The sequence below is a fragment of the Coffea eugenioides genome, chromosome 3 (genome assembly GCF_003713205.1).
Source record: "Coffea eugenioides isolate CCC68of chromosome 3, Ceug_1.0, whole genome shotgun sequence".
Lineage (NCBI taxonomy): Eukaryota > Viridiplantae > Streptophyta > Magnoliopsida > Gentianales > Rubiaceae > Coffea > Coffea eugenioides.
The window spans coordinates 29022554-29047410 of NC_040037.1; positions in this window are offsets into that span (position 1 = coordinate 29022554).

The following is a 24857-nucleotide window of genomic DNA, read 5'->3' on the forward strand; positions in this document are numbered from 1 at the left end:
AAACTTGAACGGGAATTGTCTTGAATCCTGGCGAGAGTTGGGTAGGCGTCCAGCCTACCGCGGAAACCCTTTGGTTCACCTTAGGGAGAAGTAGGGGCGTTACAGTTGGTATCAGAGTATTAGGTTAGAGATCTATATGGGAGACATATTAGATAATCTACCCTTAAGACTTGAGACCGGATAACTAAGTTATACCTTAAGTGGTACTTGGGGCAAACTAGTGACTAGGTTAGGCATGCATAAGTGACATCCGAGCGAGCTAGTGATTAAGTTTCTAACCCAAAAAGTGTGATTGTTTTGCAGGGATGGAAAATGGAAATGGGACTCCGGCAGTTAATGGGAATGGCCATGCTAATGGTCTTGTAGAACCTCCTAGGCATATTTACTACCGATCTCTGAGTGGGAGAGCTCGCGTGCGATATACACCTCATGATAGATACTTTCGTTGTCCGTGTAGGTTGACATTTGCCTACCCGAATCACGTGGTGTTAACCTTGGATGATGAGCGTCGTCAGTTGGTGAATACCAATTTAGATTTACAGGCAGAGGTGGATGAGTTTAGGTAAATGGTTACCGCTCAGGGAGAGCGGATTGTGGAGCTTGAGGAGGTCCTAGAGGGCGAGGTGGCTACAGCTGCAGTTGTCCGTGAGGAGCTCCAGAGTACTAGGGCACGACTTACTAGACTGGGAGAGGAGGTCCGTGATCGGACTTCCGGGATTCTGGCTGATGCTACTACGATGGTAGATGAGGTGATGGATGTAGTCCAGAACCCTGATCAGGAGGAGGATTCTGAGGAGGATCCTGAGGAGGAGATTCCGCCTGGTTGTTCTACTGTGGACTAGGTTTTTAGTGATTGACTTTTTGACTTTTGACTGGTACAGTTAGGATTAGTAGGGGTGATACTAAGTACTGAGACCATTGTATTTTGCATGACTGTGTGGCCTACTTTTGAGGCACTTGCTTTTACTTTAGTCTTCTGTGACTAAAAGTATTCTTGTGGTACCTGCATGCTATATTTTTGTGATCTCCCTATGACTTGCTAATTGTATGGATCTTGACATGCTAATGAATGTAAATTATTGTTAATTTCAATGTTTTCGTGATCGGTTCTTGTTTTAAATATTTTCTCGTGTAATTGATTAATTTCTTGTACTAGGCACGCCTAGGATACTGGAAGGACTAAGAGGTGGTCGAGGCCGTGGGCGAGGGATTAGACAGGTCCAACCTCATGGTGATGACCAGGGATCGGCAACTGGACCGACCCAGGGATAGGAAAATATAGAGGAAAATCAAGTGGCTACTGCCATTAACAGGATGACTGACATCTTAGAATGCTTAGCTGATAGGCAAGGTCCTGGACCGCTTAATCAAATCGGGGGACAAGATAGAGATGAGGATAGAGTCTTGGAAAGGTTCCTGAATTTTAACCCACCTAAGTTCATGGGTGAACCCGACTCGGAAGTAGCGGAGAATTGGTTGGAGAGGATGACCAACATATTCGCTGCTTTAGACTATACTGAGGATAGGCGAGTGAATTTTGCTGCTTTCCAATTTGAGAGAGTGGCTCGTACTTGGTGGGACATGATAAAAGGAAAATGGGAGAGAGCTCAGACCCCTTGGACTTGGGAGAATTTCACGAGGGAGTTTAATAAAAAATTTCTTCCGCCCTTGATCCAAGAAAAGAGGGAGGATGAGTTTATCAAGTTGAAACAAGGGACCCTTAGTGTAGCAGAATATGAAGGGAAATTTACTAAACTTTCTAAGTATGCCCCTGAACTGGTGATTAATGAACGAAGGAGAATCAGACGGTTCGTACAGGGACTTAATGTGGAAATCCAGGAAGGCTTGGCTGCAGCTCAAATTTCTACTTTTACTGAGACTCTAGAGAAAGTACAAAGGGTTGAAAATGCGAGAATGCAAGTTAAGGACTTTCAGAATAGGAAGAGAAACTTTTCTAGTCGTATATCTGGACAGACTAGTAAGAGTTCACAACCTTCCAAAATTGGAAGAAGTATGGGAGGAATAAGGACTGCTGGAGCTGTTAGGGGAGATTTATCCAGAGGAGGTCGTAGTGGATCGGTTCAAACTAAGGGAGCACCTTCTAGTGGTTCGACAGTGACCCCTCAAGTCAATTGTAGGTACTGCGAAAAATCCAACCACTCCGAGAATGTTTGTTGGAGGAAATCTGGGAAGTGTTTGGCGTGTGGTAGTACGGAGCACCAACTCGCGAATTGTCCAAACAAAATGAAGATGGGAAGTAACACTCAAATGCCTGAAAAGTCAACCTCTAAGCAGACCAATGCAGGAGGAAGCCGACCTAAGGTACCAGCTAGGGTTTATGCACTGGATCACCAACAGATACCTGATGCGACTGAGGTGGTTGAAGGTACGATTCCTGTCTTTCACCGTTTAACTAGGGTTTTAATCGATCCGAGTGCAACTCACTCTTTTGTAAATCCTAATTTTATGAGAGGAATAGACTTGAAGATAAATAAGTTACTGTATAACTTGAGGGTTAAAACGCCTACTGGGGATCAAAGTCTAATCGCTAACTTGATGTATAGAGATTGTGAGATCTGGATTGGAGAAAGAAAGCTACTGGCCGACTTGATAGGTTTAGCGATTAAGGGATATGATGTGATCCTAGGAATGGATTGGTTAGCCCGTTACTATGCCCAATTGAATTGTAAGACAAAGATAGCAGAGTTGTGCATTTCAGGAGAGGCAACTTTGAAATTGGATGTAAATGGTAAGTTAATCTCATCTGCACTTATCTTAGGAATCCGAGTTAGAAAAATGATAAGTAAGGGAGTTCAGGGCTATTTGGCTTTTCTAATCAACACCCATAGTGATAAGGTGAGATTGGAGGACATGCCTGTAGTAAAAGATTATCCGGATATTTTTTTCTGAAGAGTTAGAGTCTTTACCCCCGAAAAGGGATATAACCTTTAAGATTGATGTGATTCCGAGAGTAGCATCTATCTCTAAGACGCCATATCGAATGGCTCCAGTCGAATTGAAAGAATTGAAATTACAACTACATGACTTGTTAGAGCGGGGTTTTATAAAAGAAAGTGACTCACCATGGGGAGTCCCGATTTTGTTTGTTAAGAAGAAGGATGGGAGTTTGAAACTGTGTATAGATTACCGAGACTTAAAATGATGTTACTATCAAGAATAAGTACCCGTTGTTCCACATTGATGAATTGTTTGATCAACTGCAAGGGGCGGTAGTATTCTCCAAGTTGGATTTGAGGCAGAGTTATTATCAATTGAGGATTTTGGAGAAAGATATACCCAAGACTGTTTTTAACTCGAGGTATGGATACTTTGAGTTTGCAGTAATGCCATTTGGATTGACTAATGCACTTGCTGCTTTCATGGATTTAATGCATAGGATTTTTAAACCTTATCTAGACCAATTTGTGATGGTCTTTATTGATAATATTTTGGTGTACTCTAAAAATGTGAAGGATCACGAGAAACACTTGAGCATTGTTTTGCAAACCCTGAGGGAATACCAATTGTATGCTAAGTTTAGCAAGTGTGAATTTTGGTTGAAAGAAGTGACATTCTTGGGGCACATAATTTCTAAAGACGGGATTAAGGTGGATCCGATTAAAATTAAAGCTATCGCAAAGTGGAAATGACCGGAAAACCCTACTGAGGTTCGAAGTTTCATTGGACTAGCAGGGTATTATCGGAGGTTTATCCAGGATTTTCTAAGATTGCTAGACCTATGACTGAGTCGACCCAGAAAAAGTGAAAAATTTATTTGGAGTTCCAAGTGTGAGGAGAGTTTCCAGGAATTGAAAAGACGTTTGATAAGAGCGCCTGTGTTAGCTCTACCAAATTGGAAGGATAGTTTTGTGGTATACACGGATGCTTCTAAGGAAGGATTAGGATGTGTTTTAATGCAAAATGATAAAGTAATAGCATATGCATCTAGGAAGTTGAAACCACATAAAGGAAATTACCCGACTCATGACTTGGAGTTAGCGGCTGTGGTATTTGCTTTGAATTAATGGAGACATTACCTGTATGGAGTGACATTTGAGGTTTTTACTGACCACAAAAGTTTTAAGTATTTGTTTTCTCAAAAAGAGTTGAATCTGAGGTAACGTAGATGGATGGAATTTTTGAAAGATTATGATTGCATGATAAAGTACCATCCAGGAAAAACCAACGTAGTGGCCGATGCTTTAAGTCGTCAAGTGCAAGTGGCCGGATTGATGATTAAGAAATTACATCTGTTAGAAGAAGTTAGTTATTGAAATTCTCGATTGGAGCCGAGAAAAATAATTCTTGGAAATATTGAAGTAAATTCTACTCTGTTGAAACGTATTAAGGAATCTTAGGAGAAGGACCCTGAAGTGCAAAAATGGTCGGAAAAAGTTAAAAAAGGAGAAAAGACGAATTTTAGCTTGGGAACGAATGGTATTTTGAAGTTTTAGAATCGGATAGTGGTGCCAAAAGATGAGGAGTTTAAGAAAGAGATTTTAGAAGAGGCACACCGATCGAAATTTACGGTACACCTTGGAGGAAATAAAATGTACCAAGACTTGAAGAGTCTATATTGGTGGGAGAGTATGAAGAAAGAAATTGCCCAATTTGTCCAAACCTGTTTGGTTTGTCAACAGGTTAAAGCTGAACATCGGAGACCATCAGGACTTTTGCAACCTTTGGAGATACCTGAGTGGAAGTGGGAAAATATCACTATGAATTTTGTATCAGGATTACCAAGGATACAAAGAGGCCACGATGCCATATGGGTGATAGTGGACAGATTGACCAAATCGGCTCACTTTCTACCGATCAGTATGAAATACCCATTAGAGAAATTAGTCAAGCTGTACCTGGATGAGATTATCAGGTTACATGGAATACCTGTAAGTATCGTGTCCGATAGAGATCCAAGGTTTGTCTCGAGATTTTGGCAGAAAAAACAGGAAGTGTTGGGGACTAAATTGAAATTCAGTACTACTTACCACACCCAAACCGATGGACAGTCTGAAAGGACAATTCAAACCCTTGAGAATATGTTGAGAACTTGTGTTTTGGATTTTGGGAAAAGTTGGAGTAAGTTTTTGACGTTGGTGGAATTTGCCTATAATAATAGTTTTCACTCTTCTATTCAAATGGCTCTGTATGAAGCACTCTATGGTTGAAAGTGTAGATCTCCAATTTGTTGGGATGAAATAGGTGAACGAAAGATCTTAGACCCGACTACAGCGCCTTGGATTGAGAAAGTTAATGAAAAGGTGAAGTTGGTACGCCAAAAGACTCAGACAGCACAAAGTCGCCAAAAGAATTATGCAGATAATCGGAGAAAAGATTTAGAATTTGAGGTTGGCGATCTAGTATTTCTTAAAATTACACCTCTGAAAGCAAGTTTAATGTCTGGGAAAGGAAAGAAGTTACAACCGAGATTTGTAGGACCTTATAAGGTTATTCAACTCGTGGGGAATATAGCATATAAGTTGGAATTGCCACCGAATCTGTCTCGGATTCATAACGTGTTCCACGTGTCTATGGTTAAGAAGTACTATCCAAACCCTTCTCACGTCTTGTAGCCGGAAAGTATTGATATTGATGAGACTTTAACCTATGAAGAGAAACTGGTAAAACTTCTGGATCGGAAGGTGAAAGAACTAAGGAGTAAACAAATACCGTTGGAAAAGTTCTTTGGAGGAATCACGGGCTAGAGGAAGCGACCTGGGAAGTCGAAAAAACAATTCGAGAAAAGTATCCAGACTTGTTCGCAGATCAAGATAAATTTCAAGGACGAAATTTTCTTAAAGGGGAGAGGATGTGAAGACTCACAAAATTTATCTATTTTAAATTCCTAATTTCTAACTCATTTAATTATTTAATTGGCCAATTACGCTGAATATTATTTTCTAACATTTTTAGATCTAATTATATGGATCTATAGTTTAGTTATATTTTTAAAGTGACTTGTTTCAAATTTAATTTTTGGAAACTCGTTAAGTGAAAATAGCGAATACGCGATTGGAGTCAATAATCGATTCGAGAATATAATAAACTTGAAAAATTGGAGACTTGTACATTAGTCTTAAAATAGGTGTTTTTATACTTAAGTATTCAAGTATTAGTTAGTGATACAATCGTTATAAGAATTTCTTAAAAATTTCGCTTTATCGCGCAAAAATCGAAAGTACGCGTTTTCGCACGCGGGATTAATTGAGAGATTTAAAACCTTTATTTTGGAACTACTAAGAGTGAATAACAATAGTATGAATACAAGTGCATTAGAGGTTTAGTGCGCTAGTGAAATAAAACTGAGAGGAATCGGGCGCGAAACGCATGCGTACGTGCAATATTCACGGTTGACTTTTGTGTACAAAACACCCAACCATCAAGCTTCCTTTAGAAGCTAACTCTACCAGATTTTTGCCCTCTCTCTCTTCACTCAAATAGCCGGCCAAGGAGGAAGAAAAACAGCTCCAAATTCTCCTTCATTTCACCATTAAATCTTCACCAAATTACACCAAACTTTAACCACACTTAGCTAATCACTTGGTGAACCACTCAAGCTACAAAAAGGGGCTGCTTTCCATGGTTTTCTTGAGTATCTTAGGACCGAAAATTTCTGCTTGGTTCATCTAAGGAAGTAAGTGATGATCCACTACTCAAATTTTGTCTTATAGAAGTAATACAGCATTTATAAACTCATGCATGCATGTGGGTAGCTTTATTTATGTTGGAAAATTGATGTGTGGGCTCTATGAACTCCCACTATGATTGGATGGACTGATTTGTTATGTTTTGATGATATTAATGTTGATTTAGTGCTTAAATTAGTGGAAATGAGTGATATTATGGATGAAAGTTCAAAAGGGAGTGAAGGTGAAAATTTTTCATTTCTGCCCCTGTGTTGTCCGTGACCTTTAGAGTGATTTTTCGTGATTCTAATGACTTGGTTATGATGTATATATGTTGTATGGGTTGCGTAGAAAGTTTCATAAAAAAATAACGTGATTTGGTTGGCCAAATGATGAGTTTTCGGAAACCAGCAAAACTAGAAATTTTTCCCGCAACTGCTCCGGCAGTGTTATTGTTTTGGCTATAACTTTTTGCTTTGAAGTCAAAATTGATTGCCATTTGCAGCACTGGAAACTAAATATTTCCAACTTTCCAACGGTATAAAATGCACATTCTGATGCTACCTGAATAGGCCATATCAATCGTTTGAATATGACTGTCCTGTTTCTCGTTTACACTGGGAACTCTGTTTTGAGCAGCGAGTTGATGCTCAAAAATGAGCTAGCTGTGGACTGATTTTGGAAACAATTTCTTCTATGAAATTGTAGCTTTATGAATCTAGTTTTCAACGCGACCAACCATGATCAATTCCGAGTTGAATTGAGTAATTTATGACCAAATTTCGAAACCGTCTCTGTAGGCGAAAACCCTCATTTTGGACAGATTTGTAACCAATCTTAATTTGGGACTTGCTATTTGAAAGTCTTGGTGTAAATCACCTACCAAACACATATTGGATGTTTATTAGACCTTGTCTACACCAATGAACCATGTTTGAGGAAATTTCCTTGGCCAAATGCTTGAAAACGAAAAAACGGAAGTCCAAGGCAGATTTGCCTTGGAACTTCTTGGAACTTTAGTGGTTTTGTTAACCGACTTCCCATGCGTATTTTTCTATGAAATTTTACAGAGCAATATCCCTTATATGGTAGTATAATACTGCTAATTTTGGTACCATTCTGAGTCCATTTCGATACTCGTACAAAATTCCAAAGTTGGTACTTTAAACCTGGAAATTGCCTAATTGTCTCAAATTTTTAGGAACTTTGAGCTACTATATCTTGGTGCTCAAAACTCCGATTCTTGTTCCGCTTATTTTTTTTAAAACTTTGATTGTAACTCTAATTGAGTTTCAAATTTGAGAGACTATTTCACGTTGAGTGAATTTTGCCGAATTTCCAAACTTTGCCGAAAAACAACCCAAATCTGTCTTAATATTCTAGAACATCAACTTTGAGCCAATTTTTGAATACCTTCCGTTAGAAATCATGGAAAAGTGTAATCTAGGAACTTTTAGTACTTTGGAAGTAATTTCCAACGGTACCAAGTTTTTCAATTTTGGACCTATAAAGAGTGAGTTATGATTTTTCAAAAAATTTCTCAAATTCGATAAATCTTGACCGTTTTGAAAAGAATTCGCACGGGAACATTTTCAAAGAATCCGGCCGCGTATCTGGCCAGTTCTTGGTAGGATAGTTGGCCGGATTGGTGGTGAAAATTGAAAAAAAAAATTGGTTTGCTCTCTGCCTTATATCCGGCTGACAATCCGGCCAGATATCCAGCCCATTTCCGGCCGGATAGTGATGTGGCCAGTTTCATTTCGTTTTCGATCGATCGTTTGAAAATTTAATTGCATGATTTCATATCTATCGTTTCTGTCCAATGATTTTAAAGTTAAAAATCAGAATTTTACTTGAGTTTTGAACCCCACTTTTAAACCTCGATTTACAAGGAAAATCTAGGCTCATCTTCACGCTATCTTCTAGGTTGTACAAGCGTACGATCTTCTATGATAATTGGGGGTTTATAAGTAATAATTTATTATTAATTATTCAGGCACACAATAGGACCTTCAAGAGGATCCTACAGTGGACGCTTAAACCCTCAAGAGGGCATTTTTTCTTGTTTACTTGGTGAGTGTCAAGTGTATGACTAGTTGAAATCCTGTGAACGTGATATATGCTTACCTGTTATCCATGACTTGAGATTTTGAAAATGGAGTAGAATGTATACTTTATCGCACTCGTTCTCATTTGAAACGAATAACTCATATTTGAAATGCTGGAATGTATCAAATGGTTGAAAAAGTGTTAAATGCTTGGATATATCAAATTCTTGAATATCATGAAATAGTATGCTATGACTGCATACGTCGCTGGAGTGAATCTCCTCGACACCCAAATATACATAGGGGACGCCCAAAATCATAAGCCGACCTTGGGACTCGAGCCGGCATGGACTTGGTCGGGGATCTCGATGAGTCATGAGAATTACCTGATAAGCTTGATCTATTTGAGAGATCTCGCTTGGCATACTCGTAGAGTATAACCTTTTAAATGTCATGCGGGCCCGATGTGGTGTACGGTGGACGGACATGAGAAGTAAGTGGAGATCTACGAATTGAAAATACCGATCCGGTTGACGGAGAGTCATCGCGGGAAGGTATACGAATAACATTGACAAAGCATGTGGAACTTACCTCCTGAGAGCTACCATATCCTTGAATTGTTTCTGGTTACATTTCATTGAAATTGTTAACTACTCGCACTTTATCATTTGACCTGTTATTTGGACTCGCTATTTGGACTATGTGCTGCATGTGTGTTCTTGGCCTCACGAGTGTTCTGCTCACCCCGTAGATTTGTTTTCCTTAACAGGGATGGAGGATGTGGAACTTGATGGAACCCCCTTTTTATGTACTTTTGTATTAGGTTCCAAATGTATTTGACTAGACTTCTTGACTATTTTGTACTTTGGAGATTAAGGTATCTTTTGGGGACAAATGTAAGAATTGGATGATTGTTATATTGTGGAACTCGTGGTGTAAATTTTGATGTTACTTATGGAAGCGACTTATCTTTCTTACTTTGCCTTGTTGCGACAGATAGTATTGTATTAAGGTTGAACGGGAATTGTCTTGAGTCCTAGCGAGAATTGGGCAGGCGTCCCGCGGATACCCTTTGGTTCGCCTTAGGGAGAAGTGGGGGCGTCACAAATTCAAATATTGAAACTAATGTTCCATAAACATCCAATAAGTAATTTAGAAGTTATTGACATCAAGGTTTTCGAAATATAACTTCCCAAATCAGATTTGACCATTTGGCCAAGAGAAAAGGAAAATTTTCCAGATTCGAAGAGCAACTTTGGGACATCGTTTGTATATCAAAATGGTCTTAGATCGATACCAAAATTGGTACAATTCAACTTCCATATGAGGACTACTCCTCTTTCAAATTTTATTTGAAAATTCACACGGGAAGGTAGTGAACTAAACTACCAAAATTCAAGAAAATCCCAAGACCAATCTATCTTTTGCTTCCTTCTTCATTTTCAAACATTTTGCCTAGTGAAAATGATTCAAATCTGGCCCATTTATGAAACAAAGGTCTAAGAAATGTCACGATACATTTGGTAGGTGATTGATGCCAAGAATTTCAAGATCACAAGTCCCAATTCAAAAAGAGTCATTCAACTTGCCAAAAAGAGGGTTTTTCATCACTGAGTCAGTTTCGAAGTTCAGCAACAACTCACTCAATTCAACTTGGAATTAAGTGTGGTTGGTGGCATTAAAAACTAGATTCATAAAGCTACAATTTCTTAAAAGAAATGATTTTCAAAATCTGTCCACAGCTAGCTCATATTTGAGTATCAATTTGCTGCTCAAAATAGAGCTCCCAGTGTAGACTCTAAACAGGATAGTCATGTTCAAATGATTGGTATGGACTATTCACGTGGAATCAGAATATGCATTTTATACCGTTGGAAAGCTGAGAATGTTTAGTTTCCATTGCCACAAACATCACGCAATTTTGACATCGGAGTAAAATGTTATAGCCGTTTGAAAAACACTGCCAAAGCAATTACGGGAAAATTTCCAGTTTTGCTAGACTTCCGAAATCACCACATTTGGCCAACCAAATCAAGAAATGTTTTGATGAAACTTTGTACACAACCTATATTACACATATACATCAGAAACAAGTCATTAGAACCACACAAAATTGCTCTAAGGGCCACAGCATGTACAGGGGCAGAAATGGAAAGATTCCCCCTTCACTTCCTTTGAACTTTCCTTCAACAATACAGCCTATTTCCACTAGATTAAACACTAATCCATTATTAATAACTCAAAACACAACAAATCAGTCCATCAAGCCATAGTGGGAGTTCATAGAGCTCACACACCAATTTTTCAACATAAATAAAGCTACCCATGAGAATCCAAGAGCTCGTGGGTGTAATATAACTTCCATAAACTAAGATTTTGGCAGTTGATCGTTGTTTACCTCTCTTGATGAACAAAGCAGAAATTTTTGGCCTCTTTAAACTCAACAAAACCATGGAAAGCAAGCTCTCTTCCTAGCTTGAGATGGTCTCCAAGTGATTTACAAGTTGTAGCTAAAATTTGGGGTGATTTGGGTGAGGATTCTGTGAAGAAATAGTGAAGAATTTTGGAGAGCTTTGAGTTGTTTTCCTTCCCTTGGTGGCCAGCTGGAATGAGAGCAAGAGAGAGAGTGTTTTGATCAAAATGAAGCTTCCAAGAGAAGCTTTAATGTGTGGCTCTAAGTTGGTTCAAAAATCAACTCTCTCTCCCGCGCGTACGCGTGTGTTTCGTGCTCGATTCCTCTCGAGTTTGTTTCATTAGTACACTAAATCTCTAATGCACTTCCAATCATATTATTATTGTTTACTCTTAATAGTCCAAAAGTAAAAGTCGTATTTTCGATTTGTGCGCGATAAAGTGGAATTTCTAAGAAATTCTTATAACGATAGTATAACTATCTAATACTTGTGCACTTAAACATGGAATACCTATTTCAAGACTAATGTACAAGTCTCCAATTTTCCAAACTTATTGTCCCCTCGAATCGATTATTGTCTCCAACGCACATTCACTATTCTCACTAAATGAGCTTCCAAAAATTAATTTTCATAACAAGTCATTTTAAAAATACATGTAAGGCATAGTTCCATTTAATTGGGTCTAAAAAGGTTGGAATAAAATAGTTAGAGAAAACGGGTGAGTAAATAATTAATTAAGTCAGTAAAATAAAATAAAATAAGAAAAATTCGGGTCCTCACATTTCTTCCCTTTACCCCCTGTTTGTGGGATGATAACATCTCTGACTTCATTAAAACTACTTCTATCTTTCTGCCTACTGATTTTGACATCTAGTGAATTGATAAAATCTACACTTGGACACACATTAGAGCTAGATTAAAAGCATTTTCGTCCTCTTCCACTCTTGCAATTCATTTCCTCAACACAAGAATCTAATTATCTATTAGCCATGGGCCACCCTATTGAATTCTTTCCCTTCCTGCTCATCAGGTATAACAAACTGAAAGAGGTTTTGGCTCCAATTTATCACCTTGAGCTCTTTTAGATAACCCCATGCTATAGTTACAAAACTCTTCACTCCACTGTATTTAGCATTTTTCTCTCCCCAGATTTTTTCTATAAGGCTAGATCTACATTCTAGAACTCCTGCATCCATATCCTTAAGATCTAATTGGGCATCCCCTCTTTCTTTGTCAGATAGTGCAAACTTCTGCATCACCTCTATTAGCTCCTTAGCCAAACTTCCTTAAATGATATACTTAAGGTATTCACAGGTTTTTATAACTTAAATGAATCACAATCTTACTAAACCTTAGAATATAATAAAATAAAATTTTAATTTTTCCAGGTAAATACTTGGTCACAGAAAGCAATTGCTACATGTATATGCAATGTCCTAAAAATCTACTAGAAAAAAGGGACACTTAAGGCTTTGCAAGGAATTTAGGTTTTTAGGCTATGAATTCACCTGTCTCTAGCTGCTGGTTACTTTATCTTGCTGGATCTATGGTTGTTCTGGTCTATCTGTTACTACCATGATCTGTCATTCTCCGTACACCATTCCATCTATCCCATTTGAGCCTCTTTGCAGATTTCTTTTGTGCAATTTGTTTTTTTTTTAATTTAAAGTTTACTCATTTCATTGATGAAGTCTCAACAGCATTAAATAGGGCTATTCATTCCTATATCATGGATTCTAGTATATGAATCTTTATGGACTAATTGCCTGCTGAATTGGAGGTCGAGTGAAGGTTTTAAATTTTGAAAATGTTTGAACCCCCATCAAAGGGGAAATGGCTCTCTTCCCAAAAGAAAGAGAGAAAAGGCCTCTATAGGAGAGAGGAGGACATTACTATCCTTTGGATCCTCTTCACACAACAACTTTAATAGTAGACGGTAAGAAAATTTTTTGTTTAAGTATAATTCATCCAAGTCCACGTACTTAAGATTGTTGAGGGTAACTCTCTTTGTAGCAATATTAACTAAAAATTGAGAATAAAGTGGCAAATAATGTTGGTGGTGACTTTTCTTTTTATTGAGGCATGTTTCTTATAAGTGGGGAACCACTATTGATTCTCTTTAAAAACGGAAGAAAAATATGCATTTTTCTTGTAACTGTGATAAATTTTGCATTAATTGATTCCTATTATTTTAATTGCTAGTCTTGTTTGCTTTATTAAATTTTTGTGATAATTCATAGTCTAAATAATAAAAAAAAGTCAATAAATGTCTGTATTTGATCAATTTTCTTAGTAGAATCGACATTCGAATCCTTTCCATATTTGTGTATGACCTATGTGCTTGTAGAAATAGAAGTAGAGGTTAATAAATTTCATACCAAATTCTTGGTGTCATTATCGAGGAACATTCTAATCAATATCAAATATTAAGAGCGTACTTTATTTGTTTAGGCAATTTTATTTTTATTTAAAGTGTTTAGTTTTGTGTGTTAATCGTGTCATTTGTTTTTCAATTTTGTTCTATCTGCATTAGTATGCGTTACTTTCTATTCTTTTGGACTAATTGAAATTTTAAAATCTATCCAAAGGAACTTTTTGGGTTTCGAGAAGGATATAACTAAAATAAGAAGGAAGTTGGGCAATCATTCCATATCATTTTCAATGCACAATTAATAATGGAGATAATCAAACAAGGCCGCAGGTTTTTCTGAATTAGATGACATGCATATGTCAAATGCTAAATTTGACAAGTTGATGTGTGTGATTGAACAAAATAAGAATATTAGTATTTTTTATTCAATTTATGTAATTTGTGTTGTGTGAGATGAAATATGGAATTTGTGCTTTGTAGGATGGATATCATCTTACTCATGAATGTATGCATGTAGAATATGTGGATAGTTTTAATGTATCTCAACCATATAAATTCTATTTTGATTAATATAATTCTAGTTGGTCAAAATATTCTAATTTTAAGTGGGGGAATCAATCTAATCACTTGAATTTAACCCTTGCCTAGTTTCCTAACCAGAATTTGTCCAAAATGACCCTATGTTATCTTGTGAGTTAGCTATTGAAAGGCTAAATAATGCGATTTTTGACCCTTTTGAACAACATGATGCTAGATTTGATAGGGTTAGAGATTAGGATTGATACGAAATATGGGCCGCTTATGGGCCATGTTTTGGGCTGCAAGAGATTGAATCTTTTAGTAATAGTTAGTAGTTTATTTTCTAGATTTCTATTTTATTTGCTAGGAATAAATTCGGTCCAAGACCTCATGTTGAGTTGGATCCGATTTATAGAGTCTAGGCTCACTATAACTTAAGTTGGTTAATTAGCTTTTATTGGGTTATGTTGGGCCAGCTTAAAGCTTTCATTGGATCGATTATAAGCTGACCATTAGATAGTGGATTTGAGTAGTGGAATCGGGCCAAAGGCCTAGCCTAGCCGAGTTAGGGTTTTCAAGTCACTTTAGGTTTTCAAGTTGTAAGGCTATATATAGCCTAGGTTTTCATTCATTAAAGAACAATTCAGATTTTATAAAATATATGTGAGTTATTTCACTCTCTCTTGCCTCAAGAGAATTTCCTTTGAATACTTGAGAATCAATCTCAAGCTGTTCATTGAACTTATCAATCAAGTAGTCTCCTTGATTGTGGCGTTCTTCTATCTTTACTTTTGGTTCACTAAATTTGCTAGTCTTGGGTTAAGGAATCTCCTTAGTTCGTGGCTCGTGATTCTAGAAGGGTCAAAGTTCCGCAAATCATCCCAACTTGGTGTTCGTCTAGATCCGTCTCACATCAGTTGGTATCAGAGCTAGTCGACGACATCAAGTATATCCCGTTGAGTTTGTTCGTAAGCTTTCTAGTCAATTTTATTTTGCAATTCTGGTCGTGTCTTCCTTTGTGTCAAGTCCGATTGTTATTACAAAAAAAAAAAATTCTGTCCGCCTTTGTTGTCTTGTTGAGTCACTCTTTGATTTCTTTTGCTTCGTGTCCACTTCGTGCATTACTTGTTGTGTGATTCTGTCTTGAAGCCTGCCTTCAAGTGTAGCCGTGTTTTGTTCGTTGCATATTCTGTTTCAATATCAAAAAAAATAAAAAAAATTCTGCGACGGCTAGGGTTTTCACTTGCAACTAGGGTTTCCTTGGGCGTGAGTTTCTTGCCAATCTGTCCAAACTTTAGTTTATTCCACCAAGTTGTTTTCATTAGTTTCCTAAACTGATTTTTGTGGTTAAACTTGTTTGGGGTTGGAATCTTGAAGAGGGACTACAATAATCTAGGGTTTCTTGAGTTTCTTGAAACTAATCTTGAAGTCTTGAAACTTTGATACATGTTTTGATCATTATTGGAGGATTGAAAGAGAACATTGGTTTGACATTAACATTCTGGAATTTTACCCAAAAACAGCCGAGTAATTGTGTGTTTTAGAGTCAAAAAAAAAAAGATGAAGAAAAGAGAAAAGGCATTCGGGTAGCAAGCAACAAAGAAAGAAGCCGAAATTTTATTGACCAAGCTGTCTTGTTACTCCTTGTTCCAAACCAAACCAGAAACTACACCAGGAAAAAAAAAGAAAAAAAAGAAAAGAAACTCAAAAATTCTGTCCAACCTCTTCTTGAAAGTCTCGAACACCTTGCGTCTTGATCACTTGAACAACCCTTGCTTGAGGTTCTTGATTATCTTGGGCCTTAAAAACTTGCACTTGCCTTCGTATACAAAGTTTCTTGTACGTTCTTGCATCCATACGGGGCTTCCTTGGTTTAGGAGTAAATCTCTTGGGAATTTCTTGAGCAAGCCGCTTGGGGGACTCTTGCGTGACAATACTCTCGTTGTCTTGAGAAGCCATTTCCTTGAAACAAGAAACAAAACTGTCGTGGCCTTGTCTAAGGAAGAGAGAACAGAATTGTGCGTTGCGTCTTGAAGGAGAAAGGCCGAATTGTTGGCAAGCTAAGGACGACTGGAGAGAGGAAATTTTAGTGAGGGATAGTCGACTTTTTGAAGGCTTCAAGAAGACAAGAAATCTGGAATTTTTTTCGTGGAAGCTATTCTGATTTGATAAGGTAACAAATCTGGAAATTTTCAGCGGTTAGGAAGCTACCAAATTCTGTTTTGCAGCCGACTTTGGAAGGTTTAAAAGGAGCAGAAATCTGGAAATTTTTTTAGCTACCAAATTCTGTTTTGCAGCCGACTTTGGGAGGTTTCAAAAGAGAAGGAAATCTGGAATTTTTTTTTGGGAACAATTCTGATTTGTTATAGCCGACTTTAGGAAGGTTTTTGGAGAGGGAATCTGGAAAAATTTTGGAAGGTTTTTGGAGAGGGAATCTGGAAAAATTTTGGTAATAATTCTGTTTGGTTAGCCGACTTTAAGGAAATTTCCAAATAAGTCCAACACCTAACTTGTTTCCAAAAATCAATTGGGCAATTAAGTAAAGCACTTGGGAACTCCATCATCGTACTTGGACTTTCTTTTTTTTTCTTTGTACATCAATTCTTCCCTCTTCCATTCCTTATTCATTACTTGAGCTTTCCATTTCTACTTTTTGTTTTCTTGTTCCTTTGGTACAATTGGATACTATTGATTAAGGTTTGATTGAATTTCTTTGAGAAAATTTCTGATTTCTTCAAAGGAAACAATCAAGTAGGCTTGAGGAGTGAATTGGTGAGATCATTAGAGTGTTTTAAACACTTGAGCAAAACACGAGAGTGAGCGAAACACGTAAGGGAGCGAGTGAGGACTGTTCTACTAATTTTTGTTGAGTTTTACAGGTAATAAAAGTATGAGACAAACGAATGCTCAACTGGAGCTCCACCATCTTGTGCCTAAATGAGTAAATACTGTGGCATTGCGTGAGATAACTGAGCAATTGGAAATCATCAAAGCTCAAAAAAATGATTGGTTTTATACACGTTGCCATATCAAGGATAAAGTTTGCAGCTTAGCCATTGATAAGGGTTGTGAAGTTAATCTCGCAAGTACTGTCTTGGTTGAGAAATTGAATCTTCCAACCATTGATCATCTTCGCCCTTACAAGTTGCAAAGTGATAGTGGTGATATGTGGATTACTAAGCACACACTTGTTCCTTTTCGTATTGGTCAATACGTGGATGAGGTGTTGTGTGATGTGGTTCCCATTCAAATGACGCATGTGCTGTTGGGACAATGGTGGATGTTTAATCGAGAAGTCAAATATGATGGATATACTAATAAGTATTCCTTCACATTTAATGGCCGTCGTACCAGGCTTGTGTCGCTTAACTCTAAGCAACTTTGTATTGATCTAGCATACATGAAGAGTGAGCATGAGCGTTATAGTATGAAGAAAGAGCTGGAGGAGAGAATTGTGACTGAAGAGGTAAAATTCGAGGGAGTTGAAAAGGAGAAAGAGATTGAGAATAATGAGGGGAAAAAGTCAGCTACTGAGCATGAAAAAGAGATTAAAAATTCTAAGAGTAAGCTGATTGTGAGAAAGGATGTGAGATCATATGTTTTTTCTAACGATCTTGACTCTACTTTGTTTAGTGTTTCTACTTTTATGCAGGTTAAGCAAGGAAAAATTGAGTTGATCTTGGCATGTTCTATGCCTAAATCCATTGGTGAATATCAAACTTTTCATGGAGTTTGCACCTTAAGTGTTGTCTCTCGTTGTCATCCACTGATGTTCAACGTCAACCATGAGCCTGATTTGCTTGTTGGGAGGAATAATGAAGTTTCAAAGGGAGTTTCTACACTTGAAACTTGTTATAAATTTCCTTCTTATTTTGTTGGTGACAATCCTTTCCTCATTGGTCCAAATTCTGATTCCTTTCAACCTGGTTTTATTCTTCAATTTGAGGGTTCAAAAGCTACCTATCTCGATCTTGTTCCATTTGTGCAAGATAGGCCATACCCACAACAACTTGCAATGAATTTTGTAACTTTGCACAATCATGTCCGAGACTTTCCTAGCCTGATTGAGCATCACTATGAAGATCCTTATCTTGTGAATGTGAATGGTAAGCTGTCAAGTGATTTTATACCTACAAATCCTAATCGTGTGATTTATTGTGTAGGTCCAAATTCGACCATTCATGACACAATGCTGATTAGAGAGCTTTGGAGTGGTTGGAGCAAAGCCTTGAGTTTCCCATGGCGGATTGTGAGCATTTTCAAGCTAACCAAGAGACATGTGCAGCGAATTACAATAATCACGACGTATGCAAGTATCATCCATTCTAAGAGAGCCAATATGTGGAGATTTGAAGTTTCATACTGCCAACTCTTGTAGTACCATTCATTTCCAAACACGATTTGAGGACAAATCTTTTTTTTAAGAGGAGGGGAATGATACGAAATATGGGCCGCTTATGGGCCATGTTTTGGGCTGCAAGAGATTGAATCTTTTAGTAATAGTTAGTAGTTTATTTTCTAGATTTCTATTTTATTTGCTAGGAATAAATTCGGTCCAAGACCTCATGTTGAGTTGGATCCGATTTATAGAGTCTAGGCTCACTATAACTTAAGTTGTTAATTAGCTTTTATTGGGTTATGTTGGGCCAGCTTAAAGCTTTCATTGGATCGATTATAAGCTGACCATTAGATAGTGGATTTGAGTAGTGGAATCGGGCCAAAGGCCTAGCCTAGCCGAGTTAGGGTTTTCAAGTCACTTTAGGTTTTCAAGTTGTAAGGCTATATATAGCCTAGGTTTTCATTCATTAAAGAACAATTCAGATTTTATAAAATATATGTGAGTTATTTCACTCTCGCTTGCCTCAAGAGAATTTCCTTTGAATACTTGAGAATCAATCTCAAGCTGTTCATCGAACTTATCAATCAAGTAGTCTCCTTGATTGTGGCGTTCTTCTATCTTTACTTTTGGTTCACTAAATTTGCTAGTCTTGGGTTAAAGAATCTCCTTAGTTCGTGGCTCGTGATTCTAGAAGGGTCAAAGTTCCGCAAATCATCCCAACTTGGTGTTCGTCTAGATCCGTCGCACATCAAGGATAGATTAATTGGCCTTGCATCTCAGCCAATTAGAATACTAATTGGTTAATATGTATGAAGTTACTTTATCTAGAAAATCGACCATACATAAAATGGAAGGGTTGTCATATATGGAAGTAACTTGTACTTTGTAGAAGATTATGAAACTATTTCCACTCTTTTCGATAATTTCTTGGGAACTAACCTTGAAATCCAAGAGGTAACCATGAATAATACATTTGTAAACATTTTTTAGGCATGGTCAGTACATACTGGCTCTAAAGATATTGTTGATAACGACATTAACGGGTCTATCTTTGGCAAATCAATCACTTCCAACTCTCATATCATGTGATTATATGGATCTTGCACCTAAACCATCTCCCAAGGTATTTGATTTTTTGGATGTTCTTTCTTGCAATATGTTGGCTAAATCATATAGAAGGAGATTTGAACCATTATTTGTTGATCCACCTCAAGTTAAAATAGTGGACTATTCTTTGACAAAACTCCTTCAATGAATGAGTATAGTCAAGTTAATGACTATAAAGAAGCACTTATTGAGAGGCAACCCAATGTTTTTTTAAAGTTTTCTTTTTTTTTTGTTTTAGTGTTTTTACTTCACTTTCAAGTTTGTTTAAGTACTTGTTTTGTGACTTTTTTTTGTAGGTGAATGACAAGAAAATACCATTCTAGGATCTGATATATTGAATTCTTAAGGGAATATGCTAGAATGAGGGAATAGAGCCATTTTCTTGTATTTCATATAACCGGTTCAGAAGGGCTTAAAATGGTCAAAACTAGCTGAATAGGGGCCTTATGAACTAATTGCAGGTCTAGAGAATATTTGACTTTGTGCAACTAGCTAAACTACTCAGATAGGCCTCAATTGGTTCTAGAAACTGGCTGGACTCCGAGACAGGGCTTTAAGTCCAATTTTCTCCTTTTTTTTATTCATTTTTCTTCATTCTTTCTTTTCAAACTTTTAGTAACCCTCTCATCTACTCTATTTACATTCTAATCTTGAAAATTCATCATTAAATCAGTAAGATAAGCATGATTCTAGGGTTTTACTTTCTAGAACTCCATGTTACATTAGAACAATATTCCACAAGCTTTCTTGGGTGTAATTTGAGGTAAGTGAGGGTTCCTTGTTATTTGAAACTAAGTTTTTTGACTTAGCTTGATTGAGCATTTCATTTTTACTTAATTTAATGTAACGGTTTGCTTATATTTCAAATTTTTATTGAACCCTAATTTTTATGCTCTAGAATTTTCTTGTATTGTCTTCGAATTTGGCTTTACAAGATATATTTGTCCAGTAATGGTTGGTGAATTTCTGTATTTTTCACATTAGGGATAGAATAAAAGGTTTATGATTTATAACTTCCCTTTTCTTGTCGTTCTTCCTGCTTTATGGCTTAATAGTTTATTTGGTGATCTTACATTTTCTAGTTTATCTTATGCTAATGGGGGAATTAAGTTTTGTTCTCATTGTTACTATCTTTTAGAGCAAGCTAGTTGCAGCCAAAGCACTAACTTCAAACCAAACTATGCTGTGATTGTGTCCTATCTCAAGCACAAGAGCATTAATTTCTTTCTTCTTATCTCTTTTATATTGCGGACAATATTTATTTTAAGTGTGGAGGAGAAGACTTAATTTTGCTTTGATGTTGATGCTCTCTTTGTTGTGGTCTTTCTATTTAGGAGTTTACTATAAAGTTTTGATGTACATGTGTTGTGCTACTAAAAACTTGGTATGGTTGTTATACTTCATTTTTAAGGTATTCTTTTTCTTTTTGCAGGGGAAAGTTGTACCTTATAAGGTAATGGTAATATGCTCAAAATTTTTGCTAAATTTAGTGAAATTCATAATTTTGATGAGATTAATATAGGTGAAATGTGTGATACTTATATGGTAATGTCTTATTAGTTCATGTTTTGAAAAGGGTAAATAGGATGAGATTACTTTATTGAAAAAGAAAAGAAGAAATAGTAAAAATTAAAAAAATGAAAACAACAAGAAAAAATGAATAAGAGCTTTCAAATACTATTATTATTTTATACTAAAGAAATTGGGAATTTTGATTTGAAAATATCAACTTTTGTGCAAAAGCTATTTAAATTAGAAGAAGTAGAGCAATCAAAATTGAAGTTTATTGAACAACTAGGGAGATTTATTTTAAAATATTTGTCTTCGTACAAAAAAAAAAGAGTCTTAAAGGTGAAAAAAATAATGAAAACGCAAGTGGTATGGAATTTCAACTCTTACATTCTCATTTTGATGAATATGGCTTTGAAAGAGTTAATTTTTATATAATTGTTCAGATTTGTCGGTTATATTGACTATATTACCAAGTATGATTGAATTGAGAAACATGTGTGGACTTAGAATTTCATAAGTTTAATTAGTCCTCTTTTATGTAGTACCATGATTACTTTTTTGGACTTAGTGAGGAAGTAAGGTTTGAGATGATTAATAGATCTTTTAGTGATGTTACTAGTGATAATTAGTTGATTAAATTAAGTTTTGACGAAAATCTTTTGAGTCAAATAAGCAACCATGACAAAGAGAAGGTAGTGAAAAGAACATTGGATAGGGGGCTAGGCACTAACTCTTGGTTCAAAATGTTTGAAAAAACTAAGTGCAAGAATATCCAAAATAAAGTACATGATCATTCAATGCTATTGATGGACAGTATACTAGATAAGATTAAGAAGAAAAGTAGGTTCTACTTTGATAAAGGATGGTTAAAACATAAAAATGTAGGAAATGTATAAAGGAAGCCTGGTACACTGAAATTGAAGGCTCTAAACTCTATAAATTACAAGAAAAATAGGTGTTGCAGAGTTGCATTACTTAACTTAAACAAACATCTCAATATGAATGATAAGAGAAGGATTATAAAGATGAAAAAATTCAATCAAAGATTTAGAGCAATGTACATTGAATCCATGTTGAACCAGTTGAATATTTTTAAAAAGCAACTTAATGAGACTTATAAAGATGAAAAGATACTTTGGAGTCAAAAGGCAAAGGAACAACTTGCTAAATTTGCCGTATGGCAAGGTGGGCTTTTTTGTTCAGGGCAGAGGCATGAAAGAACCTAGTGTTGGAGTCACCCTCCTTCAACCATCTCACTCAAGATTTTTGTTTCCAAAACATCTCTTCGTCAGCTAGCTTTTTTAATAGCCGCGCTTGTGCTTGACTCCACTGTACTCTAGCTTCATCACTGCTTTCCTTCTCAAGCTTGACCTCGCAAATTCTGAATTCCTCTTCAGCTACCGCTATGTTACCAAAGATGTTTCCAAAAGTGGTTTGATTCCAGTCTCGGAGTGCCAATTTTAGTCTTTTGAGCTTAGAGAAGAAAGCGTAATGCCATATCTGTGAACTTCCTACTCCCAGCTCGAGCGAACCACCTCTTGAAAGGATGGATGGTTGACCCACATGTGCTGGAATTTAAACATCTTCGAAGCTGGACCAACATTTTGCTGCACATGGAGCAGCAAGGGTGAGTGGCTAGAGATGACTCGGTTTAGATGCTCTAAGGAAGAGTTTGGGAAAGGCCGCTGCCATTCCTAGTTGACCAGTATTCTATCTAGTTTTTTCCAAATTTGTCTACCCTGGCAAACTCCGATCCAGGTGAAACGACTGCCAAAAGCTGGGATCTGATTTAACCCATAGGTCGAGAGGGTATCCGTAAAATCCGCCATAGTGCCTATATCTTGTTGGACTGGACCCAGACACTCATCCATCGAGGCGATGATATTAAAATCACCCCTACAAGCCATGGTCATGGTTCGCCGTCGCGGATCTCGGTCGCGTCGCGGTCTCGATTGTTCCACATCCGTCGCAGCATATCGGATGAATATCGGGTGATACAAACATTATAGTATATAAAAATTTTCAAAAAATCTGAAAAAAATACTAAAAATAGTAAATACCATAAAAAGCACAATTATCAACTTAAATTTACTAAATACCTACATTATCTAAATATATTAAATTTTTTCTAATCAAGTTTAATTATGCAAGGTAATTTGCATTATTTCGATAATAATAAAATTTTTTTATTATCTAAATATATTAAATTTTTTCTAATCAAGTTTAATTATGCAAGGTAATTTATACTTTGACAATTTGCCCAATTCAATTTTTTGTTTAATTAACTGCAAGAAACTCTTTTTTTTTTTTACTTTTTCTAATTAATTTACCTAAATCATTTTAACCAACATAATTGAGATACATGAAAATAAATAAATTATATTTATGATCATTAAAATGTATCCAAATAATCACTACATATTTTTTAACTAAAATTTAGATAAGAGACTACTAACACAAATTAATCATATACTTAATAATATGTAAAAAATGTCAAAATGCATTACTTAAATTTACAAATATCTAAATATCATATCTGAATGCTAAATTAAAAAAATTAAAATTGATAAGTTATTTTGAAAGAAGATGCGGACCTTTTGACTGATGCTTGGGTTTAAGATTAGGAGCCTAATCTCTTAATTACTTCGGCCAAAGCTGGACTTTACTTGCTTCTAATTTTTCCTTCAATTTTTTTCCCTATGGCTGGCTTCGGTACAAAAGCCCTTCTTCTGTTTAGTGCAGCCGCACCTCACTGGAGTCTTCCCTTCAATTTGAGCCGTATCTTCCTCTGACTCTTCCCTTCATTTTTTTCCCAATTTCTGTTTCTCACTTTTTCACCTCCTTCACGGCCAGATAATGTGGAAATTGAAGAGCCGGCCGTCACCTTTACTCTTTCTTTGCTTTCTCTTTCCCGCTATTGTTGTCTTCCTCTAACAGCCTCCTGTCACCTCTGTTTTGAGCCGCAGCCGGACGATGAAGAAATTGAAGAACCAATCGACTTGTTTCTCCAGCCGGCCGTCACCTTTATTCTGGAGTGAAGCTCAAAAACTAGTGATGGATTACAGAGGAATTGCTGGTATGGTTCTCTTTATCCCCACTTCTCCCTAAAACTTGCCTTTGTGGCTGAAAATTGAAACAATAAAGACTGCAACAACCGTGTGGACCACCTTTTGTAATTCTAGTTTTGTTTGGTTTTGTAAAAGGCTCTGCAACAGCCGTAGCTAGTTGTGGTGCGATGCCTTTTGTGTCCTTTCGGTGCCGATTCCTTTTTTGTTTGGTTTTGGCTTCCCAGTTGCTGTTTAAACTTGTTTACCGGTACATATCTGAGTCAAATCCGAGAATTTGGCTGTTATCTTGCTACACGGTGCTAATTCGGAGGATATCGGCTAATTCGGAGCGATTTAAATCAGATATGGTGTAATCGGCGTTTCGGGTATCGGTATCGAAAAGGCAGGTGCCGTTCCGGTTATGACTCGGCCGAGTAGGTGAACCTTGGCCATGGTTTGGTATCCAACTCGTGTGATATTATACTCATCTCTGCCCAGAGAGAGAGCCGTTCAACCTAGGTACACTTTGCATAGACAAAAGTATAATAAAAAACTAGGTTCCAACATTCTTGTGTTACTACTAAGTGGAGACATTGGGTAGAGTTGGTTAGGACATTTACTGCCAAACCGTCCTTCCATAGCACCCATATTTTTGGAGACACATTAAAAAGCCCCATTTTAAATTGATATCAATTTGCAAATTCATCTATCCTCACGAGAAGGTATGAATTCATCTACGCATTATAATCTTCGGTCTAATAATGTTAAATCCGATTAAGTTTATAGTGTGGAACATTCGGGGTGCAACGAACAAGGAGTCATTGCGGTATATTCGTTGTACTTGTAGATCAAATAATATTAGGTTACTGATTCT